General features: G+C 34.5%; 1 pseudogene; it reads right to left on the minus strand.

The window, feature by feature from the left end:
* Positions 1-13,167, minus strand: part of LOC116864768 — a 121,595-nt pseudogene that overhangs the window by 90,744 nt on the left and 17,684 nt on the right.

Here is a 13,167-nt window from a genome sequence, read left to right on the forward strand (position 1 = left end):
ATTAAGTTAGTATAAATTTTAAGCTGTATTGTAACCCCTTGAGTAACAACTGGGAATAAGTTCAAAAAATAGAGAAAAATTACTTAAATACATTAAAATGTTACATTAAGAAATATTCACTTAATTCAAAAGAAATCAGTAAAAAAAAAAGTACAGAAGAACAAAAAGGACATAAGAGATATAGAAAGTAAAAAGAAAAACATAGATGTTACTTTGTGTTCCTAATAACATTAAATGTGAAAGGGTTAAATAACTGAAGGTAGATTAACAGACTACATAAAAAAACTGAATCCAACAATATGTTTTCTGTAAGAGACACAATATAGATACAAAAATATAAATAGGTCAAAAGTAGAAGGAAGGGAAAAGGGAAAGTATCATGCAAACCACAACTATAATAAATATGGAGAGGCCATACTAATAGCACATAAAATAGAATGTTAAAAAATGTTAATAAAAATTAGAGGAACATTCTATAATGATAAAAGGATCAATCTGTCAAGTATAAATATATACAGGGTGCCAAAATACATGAACAAAACTTGAAAGAAATGAAGAGAAAAACAGACAATTCAAAAATAATTGTTGAAGACTTAAACACCCTAACTTTCAACAATGGATAGGACAACCAAGCAGAACAACCTGGTCTTCTAAGACAACATTCTAAATCAACTAAACCTAACAGACATCTATAGAACTCCATCCAAGAAGACTGCACATTCTTCTTGAACACACAGAACATTCTCCAGGATAGACCATATTCAGGCAATAAAACAAGCTTCAATATATAAAAGTATAAGGGTGCCTGGCTGGCTCAGTCAGTGAAATGTGTGAATCTTGATCTCAAGTTTGTAGGTTCAAGCCCATTTGGTATAGAGATTACTTAATATATACTTGTGTGCACACACACACATACACACACACACACACACACACACACACACGTATGGGGGGTGTCTGTGTCTCTATTAAAATTACACAACAGGGGTGCCTGGGTGGCTCAGTCATTAAGTACCTGCCTTCAGCTCAGGTCATGATCCCAGGGTCCTGGGATCAAGCCCTGCATCTGGCTCCCTCCTCGGTGGGAAGCCTGCTTCTCCCTCCCTCACTCCCTCTGTCTGTGTTCCCTCTTTCACTGTACCTCTCTCTGTCAAATAAATAAATAAAATCTTTTTTAAAATCAGGTTTTAAAAAATATTAAAAAATAAAATAAAATAAAATTACACAACATATGTTTCCTGACAACAGAATGAAATTAGAAATAAATGACAAAAAATTTTGGAAATTTACAATGTCAGAATTAAACAAGAAACTAGTAAATAACAATGGGTTAGAAAAAAATCATAAAAAATTGCAAAATACCTTGAAATGAGTGAATATAACAAATGAAAACATTATATACCAAATTTATTACAGGATGCAGTAAAAGTAGTATTTTGAGGAAAATGTATAGCTATAAATGTCTATACTAAAAATAAATAAGGTCTCAAATCAATACCTAATCTTCCACATTAAGACACTTGCAAGCAGGAGGACAAAGTAAAACCAAAGGAAGAAGGAAGAAAATAATAAAGAGCAGAAACCAATGAAGTAGAAAGCTAAAAAAAAAAAAAAAAGAAAGAAAGAAAAGAAAAATCAACTTAAAAAAAATCATTCTGGTAAAAGGCAAACTGAAGCACATAAAATTTTGCAAGAGTTTATTTGAGCATACATTGATTTGAATTGGACAGTGCCAAACCAAATGTCGTTGGTTAAAAGCCCTCCACTAACAGGAGAGAGGAGCAAAGTTTTTATAGAGAAAATACTGAAGCAAAGCAATTATTTGATTGGTTAGAACTTAAGCACTTGCCTTATTTGGGGAAACCTCATTAGCTGTTTGTGATTAGTTTTTCTCAAGTTTAAATTTCTTGGACTAGAGTATACTGCCTCCAACTTAAGTTTTGGTTTGCTTATGTAAACTACCAGGGCATCACCTCAGTCTAATGGCCTCCTTGTTTAAACACTTTTAACAGTGCTTTAAAAAAAGCAACAAAATTGAAAAACTTTTAGCTAGACTGGTCCAGAAGTGAAGAGAGAAGACTTAAATTATTAAATTTGGAAATGAAAGAAGGGACACCACTAGTGAATGTACAGAGGAAAAGAAGGTTGGGGGGGTTATAAGGAAATAATGTGAACTGAATACCAACAGATGAGATAAACAAATTCTTGGAAACATACAAACTGCCAAAAGTGATTCAGGAAAAAACAAGATATGAATAGATCTATTACAAGCAAAGAGGTTGAATTAGTAATAAATTTACTCCAAAGAAAAGTACAGGCCCAAATAGCTTGACTGGTGAAATTTGCCAAATGTTTAAATAAGAAATAACAGCAATCTTTCACAAATTCTTCCTCAAAACCACACAAAGTCATCATGAGAAAAGAGAACTATGGACAGTATATCTAATAAATATAGATAAAACAATGCTCAATAAAATACTAGCAAACCAAATCTAGGAACAGATGAAGAGTATTATACAAATAACCAAATGGGATTTGCCCAGAAAATCCAAGACTAATATCTGAAAATCAATTAATGTAATAAACTATATCAATAAAATGGACAAAACCACATGATGATCTTAAGAGATGCAGCAAAAACACTTGACAAAATCTAACAACCTCTCATGATAAAAGCACTCAACAAGCTGGTAATAGAAAGGAACTTCCTCAACCTGATAAAAGCCATCTACAAAAAACCCACAACTAACACCAAGACTGACTGTGAAAAACCGAGTACTTTTGCCCCAAGATAAGGAACAAGACAAAGATGTCTGCTGTTGCTACTCCTATTCCATATTTTACTGGAGATTTTAACCAAGTCAATTAGGAGAAAGAAAGATAAATAAAAGACAACCAGACTGGAAAGGAAGAAGCAAAACTATCTTTATTTGCAGATAACATGATCTTGTATATAGAAAATCCTAAGGATTGCACAAAAATACTATTAAAATTAATGAGCAAGTTTAATAGGTTACAGGATACAAGATCAATATAGAAAAAATAAGTTCTTTGATAGTTTATGATAGCATCAAAAAGAATAAAATGCTTAGCAATAAGCTTAACAAAAAAAATATAAAACTTGTACTCTGAAAACTAAAAATTTTTGAAAGATATTAAAGACCTAAAGAAATCAAAGAGACAGCTTATCTGCAAGGACTGGAAGACTTAATATTGTTAAGATGGTAATATTTCCCAAATTGACCTACCAATTCTACACAATCCCTATCAAAATTAAGCCAGTTTCTTTGCAGAAATAGGCAAGATGATCTTAAAATTTATAAGGAAATGCAAGTGACCCAGAATGAACAAAATTGTTTTTCCAAGAATACAAAATTAGAGGGCTCACATTTCCTGATTTCAAAATTTACTACCAAGCTACAGTGATCAAAACAGCACAGTATCAACATAAGGATATACATAGATCAATGAAATAGAATTGAAAGCCCAGAAATAAACCCTCACATTCATGGTCAATTGATTTTTTTACAATAATGACAAGAGAATTAGTGGACTTTCAACAAACAGAGCAGGGACACCTGGATATGTATATGCAAAGGAATGAAGTTAGATTCTCATCATACATCAGTCACAAAAGTCCAAGTGGATCATATGTGTCAATGTAAGATAAAACTATAAAACTCAGAAGAAAACAGGAGTGCATCCTTGTGACACTGAGTTACATAGCACATTTCCAGATATGACACCAAAAGAAAAAAAGTTGATAAACTGACCAAAACTCATAACTTTTGTGCTTCAAAAATCATCATCAAGAACATGAAAAGACAACCCATAGAAGGGAAGAAAATATTTCCAAATCTTATATCTGAAAAAAGACTTGTATCCATGATATATAAAAAATATTTACGGGGCGCCTGGGTGGCTCAGTGGGTTAAGCCGCTGCCTTCGGCTCAGGTCATGATCTCGGGGTCCTGGGATCGAGTCCCGCATCGGGCTCTCTGCTCAGCAGGGAGCCTGCTTCCCTCTCTCTCTCTCTGCCTGCCTCTCTGTCTACTGTGATCTCTCTCTGTCAAATAAATAAATAAAATCTTTAAAAAAAAAAAAAAATATTTACTCAATAATAAAAAAAAATTTTAATGGCAGAGGATATGAATATTTTTCTAAGATATTCATATAATAAATAAACACATGAAAAGATGCTCAACATCATTAGCCATTAAGGAAATGCAAGTCCAAACTATAATGAAAGAGCACTACATACTCATCAGGATATATTCAAAAAAGAGAAATAAAAACAAGCATTGGAGAAAATGTGAAGAATAGGAACCCATGTACACTGCTGGTGTAAATGTAATATTATGCAAATGCTTTTGAGGAGTTTGGAAACTCTCAAAATGTTAAAAATAAAGTTACCATATAATCCAGCAATTCTACTCCTAGGGATATACCCAAGAGAATGTGAAACATATAACCATGTAAAAACTTGTACATGAATGTTCACAGCAGCATTACTCATAATAGCCAAAAATCAAAAACATACCAAATGTCCATTAATTGATGAAGAGATGAAGTACATCCATACAGTGGAATATTATTCTGCAATATAAAGAACTTAGGAACTGTTACATGCTTTACTGCAGCTTTATTTGCTATAGTCAAGATATAGAAGTAGCCCAAGTGTCCATCAACAGAGGAATGGATAAAGAAGGTGTGGTACAGGTATACAATGAAATATTACTCAACCATAAAAAAGTATGAGATCCTGCCATTTGTGACATGGACAGATCTAGACTATATAATGCTAAGTGAAATAAGTCAGAGAAAGACAAATACCCCATGATTTTATTTATATGTGGAATCTAAAAAACAAAATAAATGAATACACAAATAAAAAGCAGCATCAGACACATAAAAACAGAAAACTAAGAGTTGCCAGAGGGAAGAAGGTGGCAGAGTAGGCAAAAATGAATGAAGGGGAGTGGGAGATACAGGCTTCCAGTTATGAAATAAGTCATAGGAATAAAAGGTACAGCATAAGAAATACAGTCAATGGTATTATAATAGCACTGCATGATGACAGATGGTAGCTACATTTGTGGTGACCACAGCAAAACATACAGAGTTTTGAATCATTATGTTGTATACCTGAAACTAATGTAACATCATGTGTCAACTACACTCAAATTTTTTTTAATTTTCTAAAATAGATTTTAAAAAGGATACATGTTATGCCCCAAACCCTGAAAACATTATGCTAAGTGAAAGACACCAGTCATAAAAGACTACATATTATATGATGCCATTTATATGAAATTTCCAGAAGGGGAAAGTCTATAGGAACAGAAGGCATACCATTACATTAGTAGTTGCTTGGGACTAAGGGAGAATGAGGAGATTGGAGAAAATTTGGGAATGACTGCTGAAGCATACAAGGTTTCTTTCTGGGGTGACAAATATGTTCTGAAATTAGATATTGATGATAACTGCACAACTCTGTGCATGAACTAAAAATCACTGACTTAACTTTAAATGTGTAAATGTAAATATGCTATGTGAACCATATTGCAACAAAGCTATTTTAAAAATACATATTCAAATTCTGTATGAAAAAATTTTCAGAATACTCTTGGAAGCCCAAAAATAGACTTAAAGAAATAGAGAAACATTCCTTTTCATGAATAAGACCAATCAACTTAAAAAAGAAGAAGGGGCACCCTGGGTGGCTCAGTTGGTTCAGCTCCAACTCTTGAGTTCAGCTCAGGTTCTGACCTTGGGGTCACGGGATGAGGCTCTGTGTCAGGTTTTGTGCTCAGTGAGGAGTCTGCTTCTTTCTCTCTCTCTCCCTCCCTCTGCTCCTGCCCCTGCCCACATACACTAAAATAAATAAATCTTGTTTAAAAAATGGAGAAAAAAATAAAGATAAAAGCTGAAAAAAATTTTTCCTTTGTTGTGTGTATATAAACCTTTTAATAAATGAACCTATGACTACAGAGTGCCACTATCAAAAAAAAGATAAAATTGAAAAATTAATGCTTGGCTTATCTGTGATTTCACTTTACATGGTTTTAGTTATCCACAGTTAACCATGGTCCAGAAGCTGATGATCTATCAGAAGGTCAATAGTATCTTCACACTATATCACAATGCCTATAGCATTCACCTCACTTCATCTCATTGCATAGGCAATTTATCATCTTACATCCTCACAAGAAGGGTTAGTACAGTAAATAACATATTTTCAGAGAAAGATCACATTCATAAAGCTTATTATGTTGTAATTGTTCTATTGTTGCTAATCTCTTACTGTGTCTAACTTATAAATTAAACTTTATCATAGGTATGTAGGTATAGGAAAAAACAAAATATACACAGGGTTCAGTACTGAGTGTCAGTCAACCACTGGTGGTCTTGAAATGTATCCCCCACTGATAAGGAGTGACTACTATACTAGAATAAATTCCAAAAGGAACATAATTCAAAAGAAGGGAACCATACTCAACTACTTGAAGAAAATGTGAGAGAATTCCTTTATAATCTTAGAGCAAGAAAAGCATTTCTCACTGATAGAAAAGCCCACATATTCAACTACATTTCTAAAAATATGAGACAAAACATACAATAAATAGTCAAAGCCACATAAAAAACTAGGATAAAAATACTTTCAACTCATACCACAAGGCACTACTCCTCCTAATATATAAAATAACCTTTAAAGCTTAAGAAAAAGATCAAAACACAAAAGAAAAAAAAAAGACATGGACAATTCATGGGGGGGAAGCATACTGTCCTTTAACAAATGGAAAAAATGTTCAATTTCATTCATATTTTTAAAATATAAATTAAAACTATACTAAAATGTATAAAAGCTTGATATATTCATCAGGTTGTGGAAAAATAACTACTCTCATATAGTGCTGTTAAAATTGGAAAATTATACAAATCTTACAGAGGGCAATTGTGCAAAACCAAAATTATATATGCCTTTATAATTTATCCAGCAATTGTACTTTAGGGGGTCTTTCCTAAAGATACACCCCATCAAAACTAAACAATGTATGCACCAAAGTTATTCACTGTAGCATCACTTGCCATAACAAGGTACTGGAAACGATCCAAATGTCCATCAATAGAGAAGTGATTGGATACTGGTATATACACAGTGGAGTCATACAGATATTTTTTTAAAAAATTAAAAATCTCCATGAGCTGATACAGAGTGATTTCCAAGATATATTGTTAAGAAAAAAAGATAGTACAAAAAAGGTATATAGCATAGTATCTTCTGTATAAAAAGAAGGTAGATTAAGAACATACATATCTTCTTGCTAATATTTATAAAACAAAAAAGATACAGGAATATCTTATTGTATGTGCTTCACTTTATTGTGCTTCACAGATATTGTCTTTTTTACAGATTAAAATTTTGTGACAGGCCTGCTTTGAGCAAGTCTATTGGCACCATTTTTCCAATGGCAAATGTCTCTGGGTCACATTTGGTAATTCTCACAGTATTTCAAATTTTATCATTATTATTTTTGTTATGGTGATCTATGCTCAGTGATCTTTGATGTTACTACTGTAATTGTCTTAAGGTATCAATAACGACACCCATATAAAATGGTGAATTTGATAAATATTATGTGTCATCTGACTACTCCACTGGCCAGCTGTTACTCTCTCTCTCTCCCTCTCCTAGGGTTTCCCTATTCCCTGAGACACAATGATATTTAAATTAGGCCAGTTAATAACCCTTCAATGGCCTCCATGTGGTCAAATGAAAGGAAGAGTCCCACATCTCTTAAATCAAAAGCTAGAAATTAATAAGCTTAGTGAAGAAGGCATGTCTAGGGGCAACTGGATGGCTCAGTTAAGCATCTATCTTCAGCTCAGGTCATGATCTTAGGGTCCCAGGATTGAGCCCCACATCGAACTCCCTGTTCAGCAGGGAGTCTGCTTCTCCCTCTCCCCACTGCTCCTGCTTTCTGTCTCACTCTCTCTCTCTCTCTCAAATAAAATGAGTGAAATCTTGAAGAAGAAGAAGAGGAAGAAGAAGAAGGAGGAGGAGGAGGAGGAGGAGGAGGAGGAGGAGGAGGAGAGGAGGAGGAGGAGGAGGAGGGGGAGGAGGAAGGCGGCGGCATGTCAAAAGCTGAGACAGGCCAAAAGATAGTCCTCTTCCATTAGCCCAGCTGGGACAGCAAAGGAAAAGTACCTGAACTTTTAAATTAAAAGAACTACTCCAGTAAACACACAAATGAAAAGAAAGTGAAACAGCCTTATTGCTGATGTGGAGAAAGTTTCAGTGCTCTGGATAGAAGATCAAAACAGCCACAACACTCCCTTAAGCCAAAGCCTAATCCAGGGCAAGTCTCTAACTCTTCTATTCTATGAAGGCTGAGAGAAGTGAGGAAGCTACCCACGAGAACTAGGAATCTAGCGGATGTTGGTTCATGAGGTTTAAGGGAAGACGTTTAAATATAACATAAAAGTGCAAGGTGAAGCAGCAAATGCTGATATAGAAGCTACAAGCTACCCAGAAGATCTAGCTAAAATCATTAATAAATGTGGATAAACCAAACAACAGATTTTCAATGTAAACCAAATAGCTTTCTAGTAGAAGCCATTTAGGATTTTCACAGCTAGAAAGAACGCAATACCTGGCTTCAAAATTTCAAAGTACAGGATGATTCTTTTTTTTTTTTTATGTTATGTTAGTCACCATACAGTAAGTCATTAGTTTTGATGTAGTGTTCCAAGATTCATTATTTACACATAACACCCAGTGTTCCATGGATTTTGTACCTTCCTTAATACCCATCACTGGACCAACGTATTTCTCCCCACTTTCCTCCCCCCAGTTTGTTTCTTAGAGTCCAGTCTCTCATAGTTCATCTCCCCCTCTGATTTCCCCCCTTCATTTTTCCCTTCCTTCTCCTAATATCCTCCATGCCATTCCTTATGCTGAAATAAATCAAGCAGGATGACTCTTATTAGAGGATTATGCAACTGGAGACTTGAAATTGAAGCCAGTGCTCATTTACCACTCCAAAAATCCTAACCCTCTTAAGAATTATGCTAAATCTACTGTCTGTGTTCTTTAAATGCAAGCCTAGATGACAGCAAATCTGTTCACAACGTGATTTACTGAGTATTTTAAACCCAATATTGAGACCTACTCAGAAAAAAAGAGTCCTTTCCAACTACTGCAGATAAGGCACCTGGTCACCCATGAGCTCTGACAGAGATGTACAAGGTAAATGTCTTCCTGCCGGCTAACAGAGTATCCATTCTGCAGTCCATGGATCATAGAGTATAGATGATACTTAAACAATATGGGGTTGGGGTGCAAACTGCTCGTGTAGTTGAAAATCTGTATGTAAATTCTGACTCCCCCAAAACTTAACTGCTCATAGCCTACTGTTGGCAGAAAGCCTTACCAATAACAGAAATAGTTGATTAACACATATTTTACGCTATATGTATTATATACTGTATTGTTATGATATAGTCAGAGAAAATAAAATGTTAAGAAAATAATAAGGAAGAGAAAATACACAGTACTGTGCTATATTCATTGAAAAAAAAAAAATCCAGGGGCACCTGGGTGGCTCAGTGGGTTAAAGCCTCGGCCTTCAGCTCAGGTCATGATCCTGGGGTCTTGGGATCGAGCCCCACATCAGGCTCTCTGCTCCACAAGGAGCCTGCTTCCTCCTCTCTCTGTCTGCCTGCCTCTCTGCCTACTTGCGATCTCTGTCTGTCAAATAAATAAATAAAAATCTTAAAAGAAAAAAAATCCATGTACAAGTGGACCTACAAAGTTAACACCCATGTTGTTCAAGGATCAACTATAATTTTGACTTTCAAGTCTTACTGTTTATGAACTATGTATTTCATAGGATATCACTGTCAAAGACAGTTATTCCTCAGATGGATCTGGGCAAAGTACATCAAGAACTTTCCAGAAAGGATTCATCATTCTAGGTGCCATAAGGACATTTGTGATTCACAGGAAGAGGTCAAAATATTAACATTAACAGGAATTTAGAAGTTAACCCCAACCCTCACAAATGACCTTGAGGGTCCTTGACTCCAGTAGAGGAAGTAAGTGCAGATGTGGGGCAAATAGCAAGAGAACTAGAATTAGAAGTGGTTCCTCAAGATGTAATGGATTGTTGCAATCTCTTAATAAAACTTGAATGGATGAGGAAAGAAAGTAGTTCCTTGAGAAAGAAACTACTCCTGGTGCAGATGCTCTGGGAACTGCTAAAATAACAACAAAAGATTTAGAGTATGACATAAACTTAGTTGATAAAACAACGGCATGGTTTGAGAAGATTGACTCCAATTTTGAAAGAATTTCTACTTGCAGATAAAATGTTATTAAACAGCATCACATGCTACAAAGAAATAATCTGTGAGTCAATTGATGTGGCAAATTTCATCATTGTCTTATTTTAAGAAATTGCCACAGTCGGGGCGCCTGGGTGGCTCAGTGGGCTAAAGACTCTGCTTTCCGCTCGGGTCATGATCCCAGAGTCCTGGTATGGAGCCCCGCATTGGGCTCTCTGCTCAGCGGGGAGCCTGCTCTCCTTCCTCTCTCTCTGCCTGCCTCTCTGCCTACTTGTGATCTCTGTCTGTCAAATAAATTTTAAAAAAAAATTTTAAAAAAGAAAAGAAATTGCCACAGTTATCTTAAAAACAAAACCAAAAACAAATTGGGCCCCAAGGTACAGTAAGTTAAGCAGTCTAACTCTTGGCTTTGGCTCACGTTACGATCTCAGGGTTATGGGATCAAGCTCAGAGCTCAGCGAGGAGTCCACTGAAGTTTCTCTCTCCTTCTGCTCCTCTCCATGCTCACTCACTCTCTCTCTAAAATAAATAAATAAATCTTTTTTAAAAAGAATATTTGTTCTTTTTTTGTAGTTCCTTTAGGAGTAAGGTTAGATTGTTTATTTGAGATATTTTTTGCTTCTTTAGGAAGGCGGGTATTGTTATATACCTTTCTCTTAGAACTGCTTTCACTGTCTCAGAGATTTTGGACCATTGTGTTTTCATATCCATTTGTCTCTATGTATTTTTTGGTTTCTTCTTTGATTGCTTCATTGACCCATTGATTGTTTAGTATCAATGGGTATCATATGATATATGTTCATACAGATATATACATCTATATCTATGTCTATATTATTATGGATAATATAATAATTATTAATATTATTATATTAGCCATTCTACCATTCTAGTCTTTTGATTGGAGAATTTAGGCCATTTACATTTAAAGTAATTATTGATAGGTATATACTTCATTTAAAAAAAATTGTTGTACTTAATATATAAAATTGGTTTTCTGGTTGTTTTTGTGATTCTTCTTTGTTCTTCTCTTGTTTTCTTTGTGAATGATGAATATCTATAATGTTTTGTTTGTCTTTCTTTCTCCTTATTTTTTGTGTATCTATCATAGGTTTTGGGTTTGTGGCTACCATAATGTTCATACATAATATACTAAGTAAATAGTCCATATTAATCTGATGACCATTTTTTTTCTTTTTCCTCTTCTCTTTCTACTCCCTTCTCCACATTTTATGAACATGTTGTCATAGTACATGTCATATTTTACATCTCTCTATTCATATTTTTCTTATATCTAAATATAGCCATTTCTTTTCCACCTAAAGAAGTCCTTTTATTATTTCTTGTAAGGCTACTTTAGTTTTGATAAACTCCTTTACCTCTCGTTTGTCTGGAGAAACTCTTTATCGCTCCTTCAAATCTGAGTGATAATCTTACCAGGTGTAGTATGCTTGGTTTTAAGATTTTCCTTTCAGTACTTTGAATATGTCATGCCACTCCCTTCTGGCTTGCAAAGCTTCTGCTGAAAAATCAACAGGTAGTCTTATAGGTTTTCCCATGGAGGTAACTTTGTTACTCTATTGCAGCTTTTAGGATTCTCTCTTTATCTTTAACCCTTGACATTTTAATTAGTTTATGCTATAGTGTGGGCCTCCTTGAGTTCATCTTGTTTGGAAATCTCTGGGACTTGGATGTCTATCTCCCTCTTTAGGTTAGGGAGGTTTTTCAGTTATTATTTCTTCAAATAAGTATTCTAAATCTTTCTTTCTTTTTCTTCTGGGACCCCTACCAGATGAATTTGCTTGATTTTGTTCAAAAGATTTCTAAATCTATCCTCCTTTTTTTTTAATCTTTTCTCTTTTTGCCATTCAACTTGTGTGCCATTACCTTGTGTGTCTTCCAGATCATCGATATTTTCTTCTGCATCCTCTAATCTACTGTTGATTCCCTCTAGTGTGTTTTTTTATTTCAGTTATTGTATTCTTCAGTTCTGATTCATTCAATATTTTTCTATCACTTTATTGAAGGTCTCACTAAATTCTTTCATTCGTTTCTCCAGCCTAGTGAGTATTTTTATAATTGTTACTTTAAATTCTTTATCAAGCATGTTGCTTATCTCTGTTTCACTAAATTCTTTTACTGAGGTTTTTTTCCTGCTCTGTCTTTTGAAGCATATACTTCTGCCTTCTCATTTTGCTTGACTTTCTGTGTCTATTTCTATGGATTAGATGAAATGGCTTGCTATGTCTCCTAAAGTTGTAGGAACTGTACTGTGTATGGTGACCCTTATACAGACTGTGTACGCTTGATGACTTTGTTGGCTGGCTGGAGCTGTTGATATATACGCTACTCTTTTAAATTTTGACTTTTTACAGAGAAAATTAAAGAAAAAAATTATATAAAAAAGAAAAATAACAAACCAAAAGGAAGAATTAAAATAAAACAAGACAAACTTTTTAAAGTTTAAAAAAAAAAAGTAAAAATTTAAAAAAAATTAAAACAACAATACAAAACTGCAACTTTTCTTCTGTGTCCCAGAACCACAGGACAGCTGGTATGGGCTTGTGGACCCTGGACTTGCTGAGGTTGCAAGCTCACAGTGAGCCAGACCCTGCTCCAGTCTGAGGTATTAAGGTGGAGGGGAAGAGTATGCTTCCACAGTTCCTCAGTCCTTCTAACTGAACTTTTCCTGGTTGAGGGGTGGGAATAAGGAATAATGAACCAAATGTTAAAAATAAAATAAAATACTCTTTCTCTGTATTCTATAATTAGCCTTTTAGTATCTGATCAGTTTTGCCCAATGCATGGATATTTATGAGC

This window comes from Lontra canadensis, unplaced genomic scaffold (genome assembly GCF_010015895.1).
Source record: "Lontra canadensis isolate GAN:19392208 unplaced genomic scaffold, GSC_riverotter_1.0 scaffold6, whole genome shotgun sequence".
Classification (NCBI taxonomy): domain Eukaryota; kingdom Metazoa; phylum Chordata; class Mammalia; order Carnivora; family Mustelidae; genus Lontra; species Lontra canadensis.